This window comes from Monodon monoceros, unplaced genomic scaffold, assembly GCF_005190385.1.
Source record: "Monodon monoceros isolate NGI ecotype Baffin Bay Population unplaced genomic scaffold, NGI_Narwhal_1 Super_Scaffold_3, whole genome shotgun sequence".
Lineage (NCBI taxonomy): Eukaryota > Metazoa > Chordata > Mammalia > Artiodactyla > Monodontidae > Monodon > Monodon monoceros.
In genome coordinates, this window is record NW_021703780.1 from 19,027,734 (window position 1) to 19,052,235 (window position 24,502).

The 24,502-nt window shown below is 35.8% G+C and overlaps 1 long non-coding RNA gene across 1 annotated transcript in view; it reads left to right on the forward strand.

Moving 5' to 3' along the window:
* The window catches only part of LOC114906978, a 586,545-nt gene that overhangs the window by 245,082 nt on the left and 316,961 nt on the right, over window positions 1-24,502 (forward strand). Inside the window, exon 7 of the long non-coding RNA XR_003796584.1 lies at window positions 671-760. This is a non-coding gene — a long non-coding RNA (uncharacterized LOC114906978). The remainder of the gene's footprint in view (window positions 1-670; window positions 761-24,502) is intronic.

Genomic DNA, 24,502 nt, shown 5'->3' on the forward strand with positions numbered 1-24,502 from the left:
AATGAATCAATGCTGTCGAATTAGTTAGTGTTACTTCCTTTGTGATGTCTTAAAATACCAAGACACTCTTTAAAATGTTGTGTTCACCCTCAATATTTTGAACAGAACCTTTTCTTTCTAAGGAACTCTGCCTCCTTGCCCTCTGTCCACACACATCTTGAAGCAGGAGCTTTTCTAGAATACTTCTTATTCTATAATTAACATATTTTCATAAGAAGTGTCTTAATCCTACCTATAGCAAATAAGGCTTTACATTCCAAAAACACTCCTAGAATTAGTTTACATTTTGAGAAATTATATAGGAAAATTAATTTGAAAAGCTTCAAAAATACCTATGATTTAGATTTATTAACAAGAGGCCGTCTACTTTATTGTTAAAGTTAACAAGATATGTTAGTTATATTATGAAGCATCAAACTGATTTGAAGAAAAGCATGGATTATAATAGAGATTTTTAGAGATCCAGATAAGCCTAAAGTATATTATCAGAATAATGGAGTGAAACAACTTATATATCATATAAGTCTCAGCAGTGTTATGTCTTTATCACATTGGAATCAAGATTTCCAGGCTCACTACTGTTAATCCAGGGGGTAGATATAAATACTTAGCTAAAATCCATGTGTACCTTGCATGGCTATAGGGCTTTCACTTTCTCCTTGTTACACAGAAGCATGAGCTATTGGATCACCAGATTTTTTAACATCTACAGAGGAAAAAAGAAAGGAAGAAAAGCAAAGGAACTTTAAAATTTCCACAGGTATGTGTCTTTCTGTCTCTCTCACGTATATATATGCAAAACTGTATGTATAATATATACATGTGTATATAATCAAGTATATATGTGTGTATGTATATATATATATATATGAATCCAAAAGAGCTCTTCTAAGTTTTTTTCTTCAACCTTTCATAAGGTGAAATTTCATCAAACCTCATCATGTGACTCTCCAGGAACCTCACTGAACAGGTCTGACTCATCGTCTGGGAATTTTAAATAGGCATGTGCTTCCATGAGAGTTAATACTTCAAAATACACATCCAAACTGGCAGTGAAAGAGAGAAAGAAAGAAAGAAAGAAAAAGAAAAAAAACTCAAGTGAAACTTTTGCTTGGCACAAACACTCGGGTCAGACACTGGCCATTCAATATTTCACAGTTAATTACCAGGTGGTATTACTGTTAGAGTGAAGGTGGTGGCTCAGTGCTCAGGGGACAGAAGCATTAAGTCTACAGTTTATATCGTTAAGTCAGCCAACTTGGATTAAGCAGTGAAAGGAACTGCCCCTGACATAGTTGACCCTGATTCCCCTTTGAGATACCAAGTTTTCCTCAGAACCAAGGGCTGTGTCTGCCCACTAGTGGTCAGATGGCAGAGCTGGTACCCAGACATTCCCTAGAGGGTTTAATGCCAAGTTCTACCTGGATCAGTGTGGGAATGACAGTGGTCACCTAGTCTGATTTTTAAGCCAGGATTTGGGGATCTATCAACTCAGTTCTGTCAGAGAAGTTAGAATAACATATCCTAAGTCAACGTCAAGCAAAAAATTCTATTTGCAAGATTTACTTAAAACTCTTATTGATGGCGAGTTTGCAATAGGAACTGAGATTTCAAATCTGTTACCAAAGGGATCAATTATGTCAATAGCACCTAGTACAATCTAACGACTTTCTTCTCTTTCTTCCCACATCTTCATAGAATACCACACTGGGGTACTTTACAGTTTGAATATCACTGAATGTTCTTCCATTGTCAATGGAATTAGTTCGAAAAAATTTTGGTTGGAATTAAAACTCTTCTGCCAATTTATCCCATCCTGTAATTTCATCATTGTCTCCATTAAGTCCCTAAACAAAATCTAGAGTCTAGCTAAACTCAATTAAACACTATTCTCAGCAGAATTTTCAGTTTGTCCTCCATGCTTGGTTCATTACTGCCCACTTGAACTATGTACCATGTTCTACCCATACAAGTATCACCCTTGATTAAAGTCAAATCCAAGTTCATCATCAAACTCTAAAATTACTACCACAACATGTACTAATTTTGTGGCACTTGTTGTAGCCTACTTTCATTGTTGTATTTGTGTCTTGAACAATCACCAGATACATACCTTCCCTATAGGAATTATGTCATATTCTCTTTTTCACCCTTATGATGTTTAGCAAAGGTATTTTCCTTATAATAGGGTATCTACAAATATTTGCTGAAAGTAAAAAACAGAAATAAATTACTTGTTTAATTTCCAAGTCAAGACACAAATCTAGTACTGTTTTAGTGTGGTCCAAGGCAATGTGACAAAGCTAACTCTCCATGGGTTTAGTTTTCTTTGTCACCTCTAAGAACTTCCATCTTACATTATGAGTAGGAGGGCAGTGGATGGTTTACTGACTTCCTGGTAAAGCATAAACTTTCTCTGACCTTGAGTATTAGAGTTTATGATATGCAAAGTGTCTCAATGTTTTAACATCTTTTCAAATAAAAATTTGAGTCCTGTGAGTATCATTGGAAAATTTAAATACATTTTTTTACACACATGCTATCTGTTATAAATGTTAATGAATTTAACATTTTTCCTTCTAATGTGTAGCTCTTACTTCCTCTGTACCTCAAATACTGATTCAAAGAGTGCCTTGGTTTGCTCATACGCTCGTTTTGTTTTTTTTGTTTTAAAACTTTTCCCTAGAGTTTACCTTTAGTCCTATTTTCTTAATTGTTCAAGATGATTTGTCAGCTTTTCTTCCTTCCAATCCTTTTCTTTCCTAGTTTAAAGAAAAGTCCACGTTATTAACTAACAAAGAAAAAAATCTCAAAACCATTTTGCCTTTTTCTTTAAATTTTCTCCTTAAAATGAATTTGCCTCTTTCATCACAATGAAACATAACAAAAGAATTATGCTCAGAAAATTCCTATAATTTAGTTCTTTCCAAATATAAGATGGAGTACTCCTAGTTATTTGCTTGTTTCCTTTTCTTTCTTTATTTTAAAAAATCTCTCTTTTTAATTATGTATATAGCTATTCCTTTCTCTTAAAATCAGTTCACTCCAGGTACAGCCATTGTAATATGCCTAAAATTGAAGTTGCCCTCAAATAATTCCACAAGATCCAAGCTATCTTGTCAGCTTCTTCAGGAGCTACACATTAAAGTTTCAAAATCCAAACTTGGAACAAAAGAATAAAACAATTTCCTAGGTTTGATTATACTGCCTCCAAATAAATTCACTAGAAAATATATCAGAAGGGGAGAATTAACTAAACAGTCAAGCTAGGAACTGCCAAGAATTGAGCCACTGTGCTTTTTAATCTCTTCTCTCTAAAATATCACCAGAAGTCATACTTCAGACATGGGAGAAGAGAGCTAACTGTTATACAGGGAATACTTGATAACATACTATGGAGGTGAAGGATTTTTACGTCATTTAACTGTTTGAAGAATTTATTATTTTGTTATTATAGAACAGTGTTTTCAAAAACATTGCAATTTCTTCTTTCATTTGAAAGACATTTATTGAGTATCTTTTATGTTTCAGGCCACATGGTAGAAACATGTGGGAGTATCTGGAAAATCTGTCATCAGTAATATCTGTGACTCTTTGCAGACTTAGGGATGTTTTATGTAGATCTTTCTTAAAATATCAACTGTGACCAGACAGATAACCAACTACTACACATTATTTTCTAAATCATTACTTTTTAATCTATTTACTTACTGATTGGATCCATTGTTCATGGAAATATGGTATAGTCATTGAGAAAACCAAAAACACTTGAATAACTGATATGTACATTGGCATTTATCATTGGTTTGTGTGCTATCCATTATACCCATTTAGAAAGAAGGTAGGGTTAGTTAGAAAAAAAACAAAAACACAAAAATTTTAAAAACAGAAATGATATAAGAAAAAAAGACCATGATAAATTTTCACGATAAATGCATAACAAAATCTAATCTTTCTAGCACATTGGTGGCTCAGGAAAGTGAGAACAATTTGAAGGCTCCGATCTTTTTTTTTTTTTTAACATCTTTATTGGGGTATAATTGCTTTACAATGGTGTGTCAGTTTCTGCTTTATAACAAAGTGAATCAGTTATACATATACATATGTTCCCATATCTCTTCCTCTTGCGTCTGCCCCCCTCCCACCCTCCCTATTCCATCCCTGCAGGCGGTCACAAAGCACCGAGCTGATATCCCTGTGCTATGCGGCTGCTTCCCACTAGCTATCTACCTTACGTTTGTTAGTGTATATATGTCCATGCCTCTCTCTCGCTTTGTCACAGCTCACCCTTCCCCCTCCCCATATCCTCAAGTCCGTTCCCCAGTAGGTCTGTGTCTTTATTCCTGTCTTACCCCTAGGTTCTTCATGACTTTTTTTTTTTTCTTAAATTCCATATATATGTGTTAGCATACGGTATTTGTCTTTCTCTTTCTGACTTACTTCACTCTGTATGACAGACTCTAGGTCTATCCACCTCATTACAAATAGCTCAATTTCGTTTCTTTTTATGGCTGAATAATATTCCATTGTATATATGTGCCACATCTTCTTTATCCATTCATCCGATGATGGGCACTTAGGTTGTTTCCATCTCCGGGCTATTGTAAATAGAGCTGCAATGAACATTTTGGTACATGACTCTTTTTGAAGTTTGGTTTTCTCAGGGTATATGCCCAGTAGTGGGATTGCTGGGTCATATGGTAGTTCTATTTGTAGTTTTTTAAGGAACCTCCATACTGTTCTCCATAGTGGCTGAACCAATTCACATTCTCACCAGCAGTGCAAGAGTGTTCCCTTTTCTCCACACCCTCTCCAGCATTTATTGTTTCTAGATTTTTTGATGATGGCCATTCTGACTGGTGTGAGGTGATATCTCATTGTAGTTTTGATTTGCATTTCTCTAATGATTAATGATGTTGAGCATTCTTTCATGTGTTTGTTGGCAGTCTGTATATCTTCTTTGGAGAAATGTCTAGGTCTTCTGCCCATTTTTGGATTGGGTTGTTTGTTTTTTTGTTATTGAGCTGCATGAGCTGCTTGTAAATTTTGGAGATTAATCCTTTGTCAGTTGCTTCATTTGCAAATATTTTCTCCCATTCTGAGGGTTGTCTTTTGGTCTTGTTTATGGTTTCCTTTGCTGTGCAAAAGCTTTGAAGTTTCATTAGGTCCCATTTGTTTATTTTTGCTTTTATTTCCATTTCTCTAGGAGGTGGGTCAAAAAGGATCTTGCTGTGATTTATGTCATAGAGTGTTCTGCCTATGTTTTCCTCTAAGAGTTTAATAGTTTCTGGCCTTACATTTAGGTCTTTAATCCATTTTGAGCTTATTTTTGTGTATGGTGTTAGGGAGTGATCTAATCTCATACTTTTACATGTAGCTGTCCAGTTTTCCCAGCACCACTTATTGAAGAGGCTGTCCTTTCTCCACTGTACATTCCTGCCTCCTTTATCAAAGATAAGGTGACCATATGTGTGTGGGTTTATCTCTGGGCTTTCTATCCTGTTCCATTGATCTATCTTTCTGTTTTTGTGCCAGTACCATACTGTCTTGATTACTGTAGCTTTATAGTATAGTCTGAAGGCAGGGAGCCTGATTCCTCCAGCTCCGTTTTTTGTTCTCAAGATTGCTTTGGCTATTCAGAGTCTTTTGTGTTTCCATACAAATTGTGAAATTTTTTGTTCTAGTTCTGTGAAAAATGCCAGTGGTAGTTTGATAGGGATTGCATTGAATCTATAGATTGCTTTGGGTAGTAGAGTCATTTTCACAATGTTGATTCTTCCAATCCAAGAACATGGTATATCTCTCCATCTATTTGTATCATCTTTAATTTCTTTCATCAGTGTCTTATAATTTTCTGCATACAGGTCTTTTGTCTCCTTAGGTAGGTTTATTCCTAGATATTTTATGAAGGCTCCGATCTTTTAGAAATATTTTATGACAGTATCTACCTTAACAGGTTGGAATCAAAAGGAATAAAGTACCTGTGCAGAGATTTTCCTTAAGGCATATTTCTCCAATCCACAAATTAAATAATAATGTGACACAAAAGAAAATAGTGATGACAGATAAGGGCTGTCACAAATAAGTATAATGTTCCAAAGCAGGACATTAAGGTAAAAATTGAGCCTTATTTTTGTATATAGGCCAGAGCAAAAGGGTTCCGTTATCACCCAGGCTATGTATTATACTTTTTCTTTTAAATAAATTCCTATATAAGACTTGTGTTGCACATGTAGACACGATACATGCTATGACAATTGTGGAATGGAATAATAGAGACATGCTTTTCAGTTTTTCATAATACTTATTTTGATTTGGTAACATGAAAAAAACTTCCAGGAAAGCACTAGAGAATGATTTTAAATTCATTCTCCTGTTTATTTTGTTGACAGTGATAATTTCTTAACTACATAGTTAAAACCATGGATTACAAAGCTGAAGGAGGATTCAGTTATCATTTAATACAATCCTCTATTTTACAAATGGGGAAATAGGGGACCAGCATGTTTCAGTGACTCTGTAGGGTCCTATAGCTAGCTATAAAAAAATTACAATCTAAAGATTTCTTTAAAGTCGCAATCTAATATACTTTCTATAACATCACATTTCCTCCCTGATGTTTTGGTGGTAATGAAGTTTGATTCAGTATTTGGTGTGAAGGTAATGTTCTTTCATAATGCATTGATTACTATTGATTACTATAACATAAGATCTATGGCTTCTAGATCAAGTTCAATCACAAATTGTACCAAATCTTCTTCAGTGGGTGGTAGTTCCTGGTATAATGGGAAGTTGGTACAGGTTAAAGAGGTGGGCAGAGTCACAGTGCCTGTCTTATTTAGCTCAAGCTGCTATAACAAATTACCATAGACTGGGTGTTTTAGACAACAAACATTTATTTCTTACAGTTCAGGAGGCTGGAAAGTCCAAGATTAAGGTGCCAGCCAATTTGATTCCTGGTGAGAACACTCTTTCTGGTTTGCAGATAGACATTTTCCTGTATTTTCACATGGCAGAGCGAAAGAAAGATCTCATGAGTGTTCCTCTTTTGATGAGGGTACTAATTTCACCATGAGGGCTCCACCCTCATGACCTAACCTAACCTTAATTACCTCCTAAAGGTTGCACCTCAAAATACCATCACATTGGGGATTAAGGTTACAAATAGGAATTTTGGGAGGGACGCAAGCATTCAGACCATAATAGTACCCATAGAAGAAAATTTTCAGCATAAGTCAAATTCAGGTGGATAAAAGATATGACAAAATGCTTAATGTACAAAAGTATTGTGAATGGCTACAAAATTCATACATTCCTATAAAAACACTTCCAGCATGCTACCACAAAGCACAAATGGCCATGGATTCATAATGGGTAAGAGGACTTTCTTCTTCACTCTTGTCAAAAATTTTAAATTCACACTTTCATAATGTAGTTTTAAAAAATAATTGCTATACATTCTTTTTTCTGGATGTGAAAGTAATATGTGCTATCTGCAAATGTGTTGAAAACCTGAAAAGAAAGAAGGAAATAAAAACCACCTATATAATCTCATCATTCAAAGATAAAAACAATTCTAATATTAACTATTTCTAATATTTTGGGATATGCATAGCATATGTATACTTTTTTCATAAGGCAAAATAAGAGAGTTCTAATTAAATAAGCACTTTATGATAATTTCATTAACATTTCTCATGAAGACGGTAAAGTTATATAGTCTAGTGCTGAGATGAAGACATGTTTTGCTTTAGAAAAGAGATGGGAAATGTCACGTATACTTATAGCAGTGCTTAAGTATTAAATATTTAAGTATTTTAAAGTGCTGTTGACCAGCCATTCCCAGACTTAAGCCTCATGGCTGCTTTTTCAGTGTTGACTGGACAGATCTTCACCAGTCAAGAGCTTTTCTCCCCACTGATTACTAATGAAGTTGGTCAGTAGCAGTGTACTTAGTGTATTTAGATTAGCTGCTCAACTCTGAAGTATTCTCTGAGATAGATGCTTTCCTCCATTCTTCCTCAGGTAACCAAAAAATTTCCACTGGCTCAGGAGTCAGTCACTTCACCTCAAGTAATCTTTGCACTCCTTAGAATTCCTTTATATCAGACCAACTACAATTTGCTTCAGATACACAAATGAGACACCTTTTGAAAGAGTACAATCTAATTGAAACTGTCTTGAATGTCTTTATTCTAGACAGCATCTATTACAATATCTATTTTTAACTACACTTCATATTTTCCCATTTTCAAGCTGATTAAAATTAGAAGTGTAAAGAAAAATCATACCTTTCATATTTTAAATATCTTGGGTAATATAATGGACAATCCTTAAATGATCTTAAATCTTAAAATGGTCAGCTTAAAAGATTTCATAATAAGAAAGTGAAAACACAATGAAAATTTGAGAGCACATGTATTTTCTGTCTCTTGAAGCTGATAATATAGAGGAATGAAGGACTGAACATTAAAACATGCATATTTTTTCAGAATATAAAAGCGTTCTTTTTTTTTTTCCTCTCAGCTTTGTTCAACTTTTATTTTTAAAAGTATTAATTTAAGCCCTTTCTCACATTTAAGGCAGGATGTTAAAATCACAAACGGTCAGTATTTATTGGATGTGCTACTACGTGAGTCTAGAATTCAGAATAATTTAGTACAAGCTTCAGAATCAAGTTTCATTAACAATTCTCAGTTCTCGCTTGCTCTTGTTTTTTAACACTTTCAACTTGACATTATTGATTCTAGGTCATTCCTTACTTTCCCTCCAGAGAGACCACTTCTCTTTCCTCCAAGCTCACTTCTCCTTACAGCCCAACTCCTTAGAGGTTTTAATCTTTTGTTGTTGTTGTTTTGAAATTCATTGTTTATTATACAAATAACAAATGAATAAATTATCACAGTGAAAAATTCGAGCCATACAGAGTCAGGCAGAATAAATGGTACAAATCACACTCTTGTCAACCATACTATCAAGTTCCTCAGCAGAGATAATCCCTTTTAATAATCCAGGGTGAGGCTTCTTAACTTTTTTCTGTTCATGTATGTATACACATATTGCTTTAAACATAAGTAAAACCATAGTACATACGTTGTTCTGTGACATGTTTTTTCCCTTAACAATCACCTTTGGAGTTTGGTCCTAATTATTACATAGTCCTCTTTCTTTTTAATTGTTGCATAGCATTTAATGATAATTGATACTTTATATTTTATTTGAAAGTCTCCTGTTCTTTTCTAATTTTTCAATAGCTTAAAAATACACAAAACTTATGTACATGTACTATTATGCACATATGTTTCTTTGGGATAGATTATCTGGAATCAAAATCTGTATCAAAACATGCATATTTAAATTTCGATAACTGCTGAAAAATTTCTCTCAAATTATTTTGCATATCTATAACCACTATATGACAGCATCCATTTAAAAAGAATCTTTACCAACACAGAATATTAATGCTGATATTAGTCACGGTTTCGTCAGGATAATACAAACCACACCAGTTATTTTAAAAGGGAGAATACAATAGAAGGAATTTGTTAAACAGATATTGGAGGAATGAAAAGACAAAATAACAAATAGAAAATGTAAGTCACTGCAGGAAGCAGTTACCACCCTTTTTAAATTGTAGGGAAATGAATGGAAGATATTGAGATTATTATCATCTAAAAGCTTGGAGTGTATGAACCCTACAGAGCTGGGACCGAAACTACTATAGAAGGAGTATCTACCAAGTTGGTGCTGGGACATAAAAAACCCAGACAACCATGCCCAAATTGCAGGGAATATCTAGATAAACACTAAAAACTAAACTAACTGCTCTATTGGAATCAACTTCTATTTCCTGGGTGAAGAATTATAGTTGGAGCAATGTTGAGAGGTTCAGGAAGCAAACAGGAAGAAGCAAATCAATCTGAGAATGGCAGCTAAACTGAAGGGAGTTCCACAGAATCTAATTCACAGATGAAATCAGTGACTGTACAATGGAGGAAGGTGCTAGAGCAGACGGAGCCTTATAAAGTCTCAAATCTAATAAATGAAAGCTCTCTTTCAGTACAAAGACCGACATAGAAAAATTTCTATAACTTTAATCCCATTTGAAAAAGACAGAGACAATAGGGGGAAAAGAGATCAAGATTCTGCCAACTTTTTCTATGAAAAGCCAGACAGTAAATATTCTAAGCTTTGCTAGCCATACAGTCCCTGTCATAGCTACTCAGATATGCCACTGCAGCATGAAAGACATCAAAGGCAATAGGTAAGCCAATGGCTAGAGCTTCCTTCCAATAAAAGTTTATTTCTGAAAACAGACGGTGGGACAAGTTTGGTCCTTGGGTAAATGAGTGGGAAAGGGACAGAGGAGATACTTCTCAGGAAGTTTAAAGACAAATTTTTATTAATGTTTAAAGCAACAAAAGAAGGAGCTGTAAAGTACAGAAAAACTTATCTCACTTTAAAAAAGGAAAGAAAAGGGGGAAAAAAAGCAACAGAAGAGGATTTGTGATCAAATCCTATCAAAAGTTATTATAAGACAATGAGAATAAAGTAGAGAATAATACGCCACTAGGCAGTGAAACCCCACTGAATGATATACCCAGAACACCATATTTATATATATATGTATATATACATACATATAATATATGTATATAATATTTTAAAATGAAAAGAAATATTTTTAATTTATTAATTCCTAAATATCATTAATTTCATTGATCTCCTTTTAAAATATTAGATTATAGTTTTCTGGGCATATCATTCTGTGGGATTTCACTGTCTAGAGGCATACTGTGGTGATCATTTCATGGATGTATACTTACCTCCAAAACTCATTAAGTTGTATACATTGACTATGTACAGCTTTTTGTATATCAATCATACCTCAATAAGGTGGTTAAGAAAGAAATTAAGAATAAAAATTTTTAAATCTATAAAAACAAACATGAGAATTAGAAAAATTCAGAAATTAGGTATTTGAAAATGGGAGATTTGAAGAGAGGTGATGGATCCAAGAATAGGATCAGAAATTAAAGAAGAAACTTGTGAAATAAATACTAAATAAAAATAGCCTGAGACAATAAACAGAATTGTAATGCTTTAAGAAAACAGAAGGATATTTTTTAAAGTTACAAAGACTTTTAGAGAACGTGATAGAGATAGACAAAAAATATATACATAGGGATGGGGAGCTTCAAGATGGCGGAAGAGGGGCCTTCCCTAGTGGCGCAGTGGTTGAGAGTCCTCCTGCTGATGCAGGGGACATGGGTTCATGCCCCGGTCTGGGAAGATCTCACATGCCACGGAGTGGCTAGGCCCATGAGCCATGGCCACTGAGCCTGTGCATCTGGAGCCTGTGCTCCGCAAAGGGAGAGGCCACTGCAGTGAGAGGCCCGTGTACCACACACACAAAAAAAAGGCAGAAAAGTAAGACGTGGAGATCACCTTCCTCCCAACAAATACATCAAAAATACATCTACATGAGGAACAGCTCCTACAGAACACCTACTGAACATTGGCAGAAGACCTCAGACTACCCAGAAAGCAAGAAACTCCCCCACATACCTGGGTAGGGCAAAAGAAAAAAGAAAAAACAGAGACAAAAGAATAGGGATGGGACCTGCACCTCTGGGAGGGAGATGTGAAGGAGGAAAAATTTCCACACACTAGGAAGCCCCTTCACTGGCAGAGATGGAGGGTGGCGGGGGGGAAGCTTCAGAGCCACGAAGGAGAGCACAGCAACAGGGGTGCGGAGGGCAAAGTCGAGAGATTCCTGCACAGAGGATCACTGCCAACCAGGACTCACCAGCCCGAGAGACTTGTCTGCTCACCTGCCGGGACAGATGGAGCCTGGGAGCTGAGGCTCGGGCTTCGGAGATAAGACCCCAGGGAGAGGACTGGGGTTGGCTGTGTGAACACAGCCTGAAGGGGACTAGTGCGCCACAGCTAGCCAGGAGGGAGTCTGGGAAAAAGTCTGGAACTGCCTAAGAGGCAAGAAACCATTGCTTTGGGGGGCGTGAGGAGAGGGGATTCAGAGCACTGCCTAAACGAGCTCCACAGATGGGCGCAAGCCGTGGCTATCAGCGCAGACCCCAGATACAGGCATGAAACACTAAGGCTGCTGCTGCAGCCAACAAGAAGCCTGTGTGCAAGCACAGGTCACTGTCCACACCCCGCTCCTGGGAACCTGTGCAGCCCACCACTGCCAGGGTCCCGTGATCCAGGGACAACTTCCCCGGGAGAACACACAGCGTGCCTCAGGCTTTTGCAACTTTACACCTGCCACTGCCACCACAGGCTCGCCCTGCATTCTGTACCCTTCCCTCCCCCCGGCCTGAGTGAGCCAGAGCCCCCTTATCAGCTGCTACTTTAACCCTGTCCTATCCAGGAGGGGAACAGCTGCCCTCAGGAAGCCTACAGAAAGAGGCGGGGCCAAATCCACAGCTGAACCCTGGGAGTGGTGTGCACAAAGAGGAGAAAGGGAAATTTCTCTTAGCAGCCTCAGGAGAAGCGGATTAAATCTCCACAATCAACTTGATGTACCGTGCATCTGTGGAATACCTGGATAGACAATGAATGATCCCAAAATTGAGGTGGTGGACTTTGGGAGCAACGGTAGACTTGGGGTTTGCTTTCTGCATCTAATTTGCTTCCGGTTTTACATATATCTTAGTTTAGCATTTAGAGCTTATTATCATTGGTAGATTTCTTTATTGATTTGGTTGCCCTCTTCCTTTTTTTTAAAATATACATTTTTTTTCCTTTTTCTCCTTTTGTGAGTGTGTATGTGTATGCTTCTTTGTGTGATTTTGTCTGTAAAGCTTTGCTTTTACCATTTGTCCTAGGGTTCTGTCTCTCCATTTTTCTTTTGTTTTATTTTGTTTTTTAGTATAGTTTTTAGCACTTGTTATCATTGGTGGATTTGTTTTTTGGTTTGGTTGCTCTCTTCTTTCTTTCTTTCCTTTTTTAATTACATTTTTATTTTTAATTTTAATAACTTTACTTTATTATTTTATTTTTCTTTCTTTCTTTTTTCTCTCTCTATTCTTCTGAACCATGTGGCTGACATGGTCTCCATGCTCTGGCCAGGTGTCAGGCCTGAGCCTCTGAGGTGGGAGAGCTGAGTTCAGGACATTGGTCCACCAGAGATCTCCCAGCCCCATGTAATATCAAACAGCGAAAGCTCTCTCAGAGATCTCCATCTCAATGCAAAGACCCAGCTGTACTCAATGACCAGCAAGCTACAGTGCTGGACACCCTATGCCAAACAACTAGCGAGACAAGAACACAACCCCACCCATTAGCAAAGAGGCTGCCTAAAATCATAATAAGGTCACAGACACCCAAAAACACACCCCTGGACGTGGTCCTGCCCACCAGAAACACAAGATCCAACCTCATCCACCAGAACACAGGCACCAGTCGCCTCCACCAGGAAGCCTACACAACCCACTGAAACAACATTAGCAACTGGGGGAAGACACCAAAAACAACAGGAACTATAAACCCACAGCCTGTGAAAAGGAGACCGCAAACACAGTAAGTAAAGTAAAATGAGAATACAGAGAAATACACAGCAGATGAAGGAACAAGGTAAAAACCCACCAGACCAAACAAATGAAGAGGAAATAGGCAGTCTACCTGAAAAAGAATTCAGAGTAATGAGAGTAAAAATGATCCAAAATCTTGGAAATAGAATGGAGAAAATACAAGAAACGTTTAACAAAGAGCAAAAGAACTAAAGAGCAAACAAACAATGATGAACAACACAATAAATGAACAATTCTCTAGAAGGAATCGATAGCAGAATAACTGAGGCAGAAGAATGGATAAGTGACCTGGAAGATAAAATAGTGGAAATAACTACCACAGAGCAGAATAAAGAAAAAAGAATGAAAAGAATTGAGGACAGTCTCAGAGACCTCTGGGACAACATTAAACACATCGACATTCGAATTGTAGGGGTCGCAGAAGAAGAAGAGAAAAAAATAGGGACTGATAAAATATATGAAGAAATTAAAGTTGAAAACTTCCCTAATGTGGGAAAGGAAATAGACAGTCAAATCCAGGAAGTACAGAGAGTCCCATACAGGATAAATCCAAGGAGAAACACGCCAAGACACATATTAATCAAATTATCAAAAATTAAATACAAAGAAAAAATATTAAAAGCAGCAAGGGAAAAACAGCAAATAACATACAAGGGAATCCCCATAAGGTTAACAGCTGATCTTTCAGCAGAAACTCTGTAAGCCAGAAGGGACTGGCAGGACATATTTAAACTGATGAAAGGGAAAAACCTACAACCAAGATTACTCTACCCAGCAAAGATCTCATTCAGATTTGATGGAGAAATTAAAAGCTGTACAGAAAAGCAAAAGCTAAGAGAATTCAGCACTACCAAACCAGCTTTACAACAAATGCTAAAGGAACTTCTCTAGGCAGGAAACACAAGAAAAGGAAAACACCTAAAATAACAAATATAATGCACTTAAGAAAATGGTAAAAGGAGTATACATATCGATAACTACCTTAAATGTAAATCGATTAAATGCTCCAACTGAAAAACATAGACTGGCTGAATGGATACAAAAACAGGACCCATATATATGCTGTCTACAAGAGACCAGTTCAGACCTAGGGACACATACAGACTGAAAGTGAGGGGATGGAAAAATATATTCCATGCAAATGGAAATCAAAAGATAGCTGGAGTAGCAATTCTCATATCAGACAAAATAGACCTTAAAATAAAGACTATTACAAGAGACAAAGAAGGACACTACATAATGGTCAAGGGATCAATCCAAGAAGAAGATATAACAATTGTAAATATTTATGCACCCAACATAGGAGCACCTCAAAAGATATGGCAAATGCTAACAACCATAAAATGGGAAATTGACAGTAGCACAATCATAGTAGGGGACTTTAACACCCCACTTTCACCAATGGACAGATCATCCATAAAGAAAATAAATAAGGAAATACAAGCTTTAAATGATACATTAAACAAGAAGGACTTAATTGATATTTATAGGACATTGCATACAAAAACAGCAGAACACACTTTCTTCTCAAGTGCTCATGGAACATTCTCGAGGATAGATCATATCTTACGTCACAAATCAAGCCTTGGTAAATTTAAGAAAATTGAAATCGTATCAAGTATCTTTTCCTAGCACAACACTATGGGACTAGATATCAATTATAGGAAAAATTCTGTAAAAAATACAAACACGTGGAGGCTAAACAATACACTACTAAATAACCAAGAGATCACTGAAGAAATCAAAGAGGAAATCAAAAAATACCTAGAAACAAATGACAATTAAAACACGAGAACCCGGGCTTCCCTGGTGGTGCAGTGGTTGGGAGTCCGCCTGCCAATGCAGGGGACACGGGTTCGTGCCCCGGTCCGGAAGGATCCCACATGCCATGGAGTGGCTGCGCCCGTGAGCCGTGGCCGCTGGGCCTGCACGTCAGGAGCCTGTGCTCTGCAACAGGAGAGGCCACAACAGTGAGAGGCCCACGTAGCGCAAAAAAAAAACCCACGAGAACCCTAAACCTATGGGATGCAGCAAAAGCAGTTCTAAGAGGGAAGTTTATAGCAATACAATCCTACCTCAAGAAGCAAGAAACATCTCAAATGAACAAATTAACCTTACACCTAAAGCAATTAGAGAAAGAAAAACAAAAAAACGCAAAGTTAGCAAAAGGAAAGAAATCATAAAGAGCAGACCAGAAATAAATTTAAAAGAAATGAAGGAAACAGTAGCTAAGATCAATAAAACTAAAAGCTTGTTCTTTGGGAAGATTAACAAAATTGATAAACCACTATCCAGACTCCTCAAGAAAAAAAGGGAGAAGACTCAAATCAATAGAATTAGAAATGAAAAAGGAGAAGTAACAACTGACACGGCAGAAATACAAAGGATCATGAGAGATTACTACAAGCAACTATATGCCAATAAAGTGGACAACCTGGAAGAAATGGAAAAATTCTTAGAAAAGCACAACCTCCTGAGACTGAACCAGGAAGAAATAGAAAATATAAACAGACCAGTTACAAGCACTGAAATTGAAACTGTGATTAAAAATCTTCCAACAAACAAAAGCCCAGGACCAGATGGCTTCACAAGCGAATTCTATCAAACATTTAAAGAAGAGCTAACACCTATCCTTCTCAAACTCTTACAAAATACAGCAGAGGGAGGAACACTCCCTAACTCATTATATGAGGCCACCATCACCCTGATACCAAAATCAGACAAAGATGTCACAAAGAAAGAAAACTACAGGCCCGTATCACTGATGAACGTAGATGCAAAAATCCTCAACAAAATACTAGCAAACAGAATCCAACAGCGCATTAAAAGCATCATACACCATGATCAACTGGGGTTTATCCCAGGAATGCAAGGACTCATTGCAATATATGCACATCAATCAATGTGATACAACACAGTAACAAATTGAAGGAGAAAAAACCATATGATCATCTCAATAGATGCAGAGAAAGCTTTTGACAGTATTCAACATCCATTTATGATAAAAACTCTCCACAAATTAGGCATAGAGGGAACTTACCTCAACATAATAAAGGCCATATATGACAAACCCACAGCCAGCATCGTTCTCAATGGTGAAATAGTGAAACGATTTCCACCTAAGATCAGGAACAAGACAAGGTTGCCCACTCTCACCACTCTTATTCAACATAGTTTTAGAAGTTTTAGCTACAGCAATCAGAGAAGAAATAAAAGGAATCCAAATACGAAAAAAAGTAAAACTGTCACTGTTTGCAGATGGCATGATACTATTCATAGAGAATCCCAAAGATGCTACCAGAAAACTACTAGAGGTAATAAATGAATTTGGTAAAGTAGCAGGATATAAAATTAATGCTCAGAAATCTCTTGCACTCCTATACACTAATGACGAAAAATCTGAAAGAGAAATTAAGGAAACACTCCCATTTACCACTGCAACAAAAAGAATAAAATACCTAGGAATAAACCTACCTAAGGAGACAAAAGACCTGTATGCAGAACACTATAAGACACTGATGAAAGAAATTAAACATAATACAAACAGATGGGGAGATATACCATGTTCTTGGAATGGAAGAATCAACGTTGTGAAAATGACTATAGTACCCAAAGCAATCTACAGATTCAGTGCAATCCCTATCAAACTACCACTGGCATTTTTTCACAGAACTAGAACAAAAAATTTCCCAATTTGTATGGAAACATCAAAGACCCCAAATAGCCAAAGCAATCTTGAGGAAGAAAAACAGAGGTGGAGGAATCAGGATCCCTGGCTTCAGACTATACTAAAAAGCTACAGTAATCAAGACAGTGTGGTACTGGCACGAAAACAGAAATATAGATCAATGGAACAGGTTAGAAAGCCCAGAGATAAACCGACACACATATGGTCACCTATTCTTTGATAAAGGAGGCAAGAATATACAATGGAGAAAATACAGCCTCTTCCGTAAGTGGTGCTGGGAAAACTGGACAGCTACATGTAAAAGAATGAAATTAGAACAATTCCTAATACTATACACAAAAATAAAATCAAAATGGATTAAAGACCTATATTTAAGGCCAGACAATATAAAACTCTTAGAGGAAAACATAGGCAGAACACTGTATGCCATACATCACAGCAAGATCCTTTTTGACCCACCTCCTAGAGAAATGGAAGTAAAAACAAAAATAAACAAATGGGACCTAATGAAACTTCAGAGCTTTTGCACAGCAAAGGAAACCATAAACAAGGCAAAAAGACAACCCTCAGAATGGGAGAAAATATTTGCAAATGAAGCAACTGACCAAGGCATAGTCTCCAAAATACACAGGTAGCTCATGCAGCTCAATATCAAATAAACAGCCCAATCAAAAAATGCGCAGACATAGACATTTCTCCAAAGAAGATACACAAATTGCCAACAAACACATGAAAGGATGCTCAACATAACTAATCATTAGAGAAATGCAAATCAAAACTACAGTGAGGTATCACCTCACATTGAGCAGAATGGCCATCATCAAAAAATCTACAAACAATAAATGCTGGAGAGGGTACGGAGAAAAGGGAGCCCTCTTGCACTGCTGGTGGGAATGTAAATTGATACAGCCACTGTGGAGAACAGTATGGGGGTTCCTTAAAAGACTAAAAATAGAACTACCATGTGAGCCAGCAATCCCTGTACTGGACATATACCCTGAGAAAACCATAATTCAAAAATGTACATGCACCACAATGTTCATTGCAGCACTATTTACAATAACCAGGACATGGAAGCAACCTAAGTGTCCATCAAGAGATGAGTAGAATAAGAAGATGTGGCACATATATACAGTGGAATATTACTCAGGCATGAAAAGAAACAAAATTCAGTTATTTATAGTGAGGTGGATGGACCTAGAGACTGTCATGCAGAGTGAAGTAAGTCAGAAAGAGAAAAACAAATACCACATGCTAACACATGTATATGGAGTCTAAAAAAAAAAAAAAATTGTTCTGAAGAGCCAAGGGGCAGGACAGGAATAAAAACGCAGATGTAGAGAATGCACTTGAGGACACAGGAAAGGGGAAGGGTAAGATGGGATGATGTGAGAGAGTAGCATAGACATATATACACTACCAAATGTAACATGGATAGCTAGTGGGAAGCAGCCACATAGTACATGGAGATCAGCTTGATGCTTTGTTTCTACCTAGAGGGGTGAGATAGAGAGGGTGGGAAGGAGATGCAAGAGGGAAAAGATATGGAGATATATGTTTATGTACAGCTGATTCACTTTGTCCTGTAGCATAAACTAACATACCATTGTAAAGCAGTTATACTCCAATAAAGATGTTAAAAAATAATGAAAGAAATAAAATAAAACAAATTGGACAACGATAAAAACAAACAAAAATATATATATATACATATATATATGAATCATAAGTGTTCCTGAAAAAGAAAGCCAAAGCAGTAGAACGAGTACAAAAATGTATGATTCACAGAAATTTTCCTGTCACAAAAAGCAATCTAAAAATACATATTGTAGTGCTCCTTATGTACCTTGGGAAAGTGAGCCATATTGCCAATGTCGTCAAGATTATTGGATTTAAAAAATATTTGGGCACTTAGACCAAAAGCAGACTGTCTTTGATAAAAGAAATAAAACTATATTGTCACCACACTTTATACCAGATGTCAAAGGATTTACAAATTTAAGATATTCAAGAAAAGAAAATATGAGCTAGGATTTTGTGTTCAGCAAAAATGACCTTCAGTTCTAAAGGTCATAGACAGGTCATTATGAATGTTCAAGAACTCAAGAGATACTGTTCCCTGTGTCCTTTCTAAGGAATCCCTTAGAGAACAGGCTTCGAAAATGAAACCATTGGAGAGGCATCAACCAAAGATCTGGTGGGTTTTCAAATGCCACACAATTGTAAAACACTAAAGAAAAATAGAAGTTCTTAAAAACAAACATTAAAAAGGCAGATTATTTAAGCAATAGACTAACAGCTGAATTTTCATCAGAACCAATGGATTCCAGCAGACCATGGAATAAAACAATGTTCTAAGGGGAAGTAACTGCAACCATGTAAAGCAAACATTTTTTGCCAAACAAAACCCACCAGAGTTTGCCCGAAAGATCCTATGTAAAGGAATTGCTAGAGGCAGAAGAAAATAAATCCAGATGGGTAGTCTGAGATGTAAGAAGAAATCACATGTATCTTTTACAAAGAAGGTGGTAAATTTGTGGGTGAATCTAAACAAATACTATCAAACATTAATTGTATAATGTAATGATAATACTATCTTGTTTAAAAAAAAGTAAAATCTCAGGATAACATTAAAACACTGCATGAAAATAGCAACTCTCAGGATAACACTAAAACACTGCATGAAAATTGCAACTATGTCAGAGAAATTTGAGAGTAAGATGGGGTGGAGAACTGCAGGTACTGAAAAGTAATTGTGATATACTAGGGTATTCCCTTTTCATTATTTATAATTTATACATCTTTTATAAAACTATATTCTATATTTTTATATTAATAAAAAACTAATTTGGGGGAAACCCCTATAAGTCTCAATAGCTGGTTCAGATCAGTAGTGGCGTTCTTTGGAAATGTTACTGAAAGAGATATTTCTTTTAAACCTATTGTCAAATTTATTAGCTATGATATGTAATAAGGAAGAATGATTTTTTTCAAAGATCCTGATGTGTTTCATTCTGTTTGGGCTACATGTAAGAAATAGAGGGAAAAAAAAGTTTATCTTCCTTTTTCCTCTGGAAGTTACAGTTGGAATAAAACTGAAGTCGAAGTGATATAGAGTATTCACTGCTTTCCTTATTAGCTATGCAATTTCCCCTGCTAATTTCTACCCTTTCTTTTCTATATATTAAGGTAATTACGGTCATTAGTATTACATTGTGGTAAAGACACTATCACGATCATAGTTTCACATGAACATTTTCATGGTACCGAAAGTGAAAAAAATGCAAAAGTTTGTCCTCAGAGAGCTTTAATATAGTGATAAGTCAGCGCCTGGCATGAGAAGGGAGGAGCAAAAGACAATGAAGAAAGAGAGTGGAAACTTTAAATGTAAATGAATGTTAATCATGAAAAACACTGATTAAAGTGTAATGATGTAAAAGTTAATCTAGCTACTGTGCAATTAACTCAAAATTACAACCATATATTTTATGTGTAATCACATCCTGAGAAACATATTACATTTTAAAAAATGAAACCGCTTTAACAGGATGCTTATGGGAGTCTGCTGACAGATAGCTATACCAATTTGAGAATTAACTTTGTAAGGCTAGTTCATGTTTTGTGTTCCTAGTTAATGCCTGCTTAATTTTTGATACATTCTATATTGAGTTCCAATTAAATGCTGTGCAAGCTCTAGGAGTGGAAAAATCTCTAAACCTCAAAAACCATGTGATTTTATCATTAAATTGCTGCAAAGAATTCAACTAAGAACACCACTTTCTCACTAATACCTTAATAAATCTACCCTCGAACAAAATTAATATAAAATAAAATGTAATTGGCTATGATGACTCAGTGAATTCAGGTGATCATTGTGATTATAGTTTCTAATTATACAGTCATTTATAAAAGTTTCTTAAGATAACTTGCACAAATATAATAATTTCTGTAAAGTCCCATCAGATGCACTTAGTTATTCCCTCATCTGTAAAGGAAAGTAGTAGAGTCCAGGGTTGAAATCCTGCCGTCCTTTAATTTCTGGAAGCTTCATTTTACCTTTCACATTTAGATCTTCAATCCATTTGGAAATGATTTTTATGTGAGGTACAGATCAAAATTCATCTTTTAAAATACGGATATTCAATTTGCCCAACAGCATAAAATCCCAAATGACCTTCAATGATAGTGTCATCATAAATTAAAGGTCTACTTGTATCAATAACTTTGAGTTTTTTCTTGAATAAGTATTCTGTTCCATTTTTCTGTTTATCCTGCACCAATACCACACCATTTGTTTAGTACAACATTATACCACGTCTTGATACCTTGTTGAAAAGTTTTTCTCACATGGTTCTTCTTCTTCAAGAATGTTTCAGACATTCTTGGCACATTGAATTTTAATACAAATTTTAGAATTTTTTGCCAATTCTCACACATTAAAAAATTTTATGGGATTTTTATTGGGATTACACTGAATCTTTTAATCAATTTGTAAATAAGTGGTGTTGTTGCAATATTAAGTTTTCTAATTCACAAGAAAGGCCTTATTTCCATTTATTTATATAATCATTAATTCCTTTCAATAATGTCTTATTTTTGTGTATAGAGGTCTTTTAAATATTGTGTTAGATATATTTCTATGTATTTGATAGTTTTGGTACTTTTGTAAATCATACCAGTTTTTTAATTAGTTTTTTAAAGAATTTGCTTGTTGCTGGTATATAAAAAATCAACTGAGGGCTTCCCTGGTGGTGCAATGGTTGAGAGTCCGCCTGCTGATGCAGGGGACACAAGTTCGTGCCCCGGTCCGGGAAGATCCCACATGCCGCAGAGCAGCTGGGCTCGTGAGCCATGGGCGCTGAGCCTGCGCGTCCGGAGCCTGTGCTCCGCAACGGGAGAGGCCACAACAGTGAGAGGCCCGCGTACCGCAAAAAAAAAAAAAAATCAACTGAATTTTGTACAATGAATTTGTATCCAGCAACTTTGCTAAACTTATTAATAACTAGAACTATTTTTATTATAATTTATCTGTGGAGCTTTTGTAATTTTCTACTAATACAACCATATCATCTGCAGATAAGGATAGTATTATGGCTTCTTTTGACTCTATAAAACTGAAGAGACAATATTGAATGAATAGGTGATACTGGGAATCCTTGCCTCATTTCCAGTCTCAGGGATAAAAATGTAAATATTTTACTGTTGATAAGCAATTTTTCATAGAAGTTTTGTGGATACACTTTATCAGATAGGATATGCTTCTGTTCAAATTTAGCAGAAACTTAAAGGTATTATTCAAAGTGGCTTTTGTCAATTTATACTTCTTCAGTGTGTAAGAGTTTCCATTCCATCACATCCTTGACAGTGTTCAGTATTGATAGTCTTTTCCTAGTTTGCTAAAAGTTCTACCATGGGTATCGATTCTTAACAGATTTTTTTTTTCTGCATCTATTAAGATGATAATGTGATTCTTGCCTTTATTTCATCATTCTGATGAACTACACTGATTGATTTTCAAATGTTAATTCATCTTTGCACTTCTGAAATAAGCCCAAATTTATCATGATGTACAATATTATCCTTTTTAATTATCCTTTTTAATTCATCTTTGCACTTCTGAAATAAGCCCAAATTTATCATGATGTACAATATTATCCTTTTTAATATATTGCTGAATTTTGTTAATATTCTGCTTATGATTATTTCATCTATGTTACTGAGTAAGATTTCCCATAATTTTCCTTTCTATGGTATCATTTCAGGTTTTGGTTTAAAGGCTATGCTGGACTCAAGGTAAAATGAGAAAAGTTGTCTCTTTTTCTATTTTTTGGAAGAGTTTTTTCAGGTTCATTTTTCTGTAAATATTTACTAGAATTCATTGGAAACACTCTCTGTGCCTCGAGTTTTATTTTAGAAAAAGTTTTAAATAAAGATCAAAAAATTTTGGGCTTCCCTGGTGGCACAGTGGTTGAGAGTCCGCCTGTGGATGCAGGGGACACGGGTTCGTGCCCCGGTCCGGGAAGATCCCACATGCCGTGGAGCGGCTAGGCCCGTGAGCCATGGCCGCTGAGCCTGTGTGTCCGGTGCCTGTGCTCTGCAACGGGAGAGGCCATAACAGTGAGAGGCCCACATACCGAAAAAAAAAAACAAACATTTTTAATAGTTATTTGTGTTTCCTATTTCTCTTTGTGTCAGTTTGAGAAGTTGTTTTTCAAGAACTTTTCTATTTCATCTTAAAATTTCAAATTTATTGACATGGAATTTTCCATTATATCTTACTATGATGTTTTAAAAAATTGTAGGTTCTCTAGTGATGTCACTCTAACTTGACATTGGTCATTGGTGCCTTCTCTCTCACATACATGTGCCTGTGAACACACACACACACACGTCACACCAGGGGTTTACCAGTTTTAATTTTAATTTTTTGAAGAGGCAACTTAATGCCTGACTGTTTCTCTCCATTGTAGTTTTTAAACTGTTTTATTAATCTCCGTCCTTTTATATTTCCTCTACTTTTGGGGGTTTAACTGGACATTTTTTCCTAATCCCCTTGATGGATACTTATTATTATTTTTTTTACCTCTCTTCACTTTCAATTACATGAATTCAAGGCTATGTGTTTCCCTACAATCACCGCTTTAGCTACATACATTTTTAATGTTCTTTATCATTCAGATCAAAATAATTTCTAATTTTCATTATGACTTCTTTGACGCATAGCTTACTCAAAAGTATGTTAATTTTCAAGTATTTAGGATTTTAAAAATTCTCTTTATGCTATTTATTTGTAGCTAAATTCCACTGTGATCAGAAAGCATAATCATTTGATTTCAATCCTTAGTAACTGTTGAGACCTGCTTCATGGTCCAGTATGTGAAACAGTTTTGTAATGTTCCATGTGTATTTTCAATTATGAGTGCAGAATTCTTCACAGCTCAGTTTTTGCTTTATATATATATTTAGCTATGTTACAGAGTACATAACTTTTAGAATTACTATATTTCTTAATTTAAACCTTTTATTATTATGAAGTATTCTCTTTGAAATAATGCTGTTTTCCTTAAAGTCCATTTTATTTGGGATTAATATGTCTATACTGGCTTTCATTAAGTTAGTTTTTATGTGTTTGATTTTTGCCTTTGTTTCAGTTTCAGCATTTTATATGAATTTCTGATAAGCAACATGGAATTAGATTTTATTTGTTTTTAATTAAGTCTGATTTTCATTTACTTTTTAACATACCCACAATTTGGCTTTC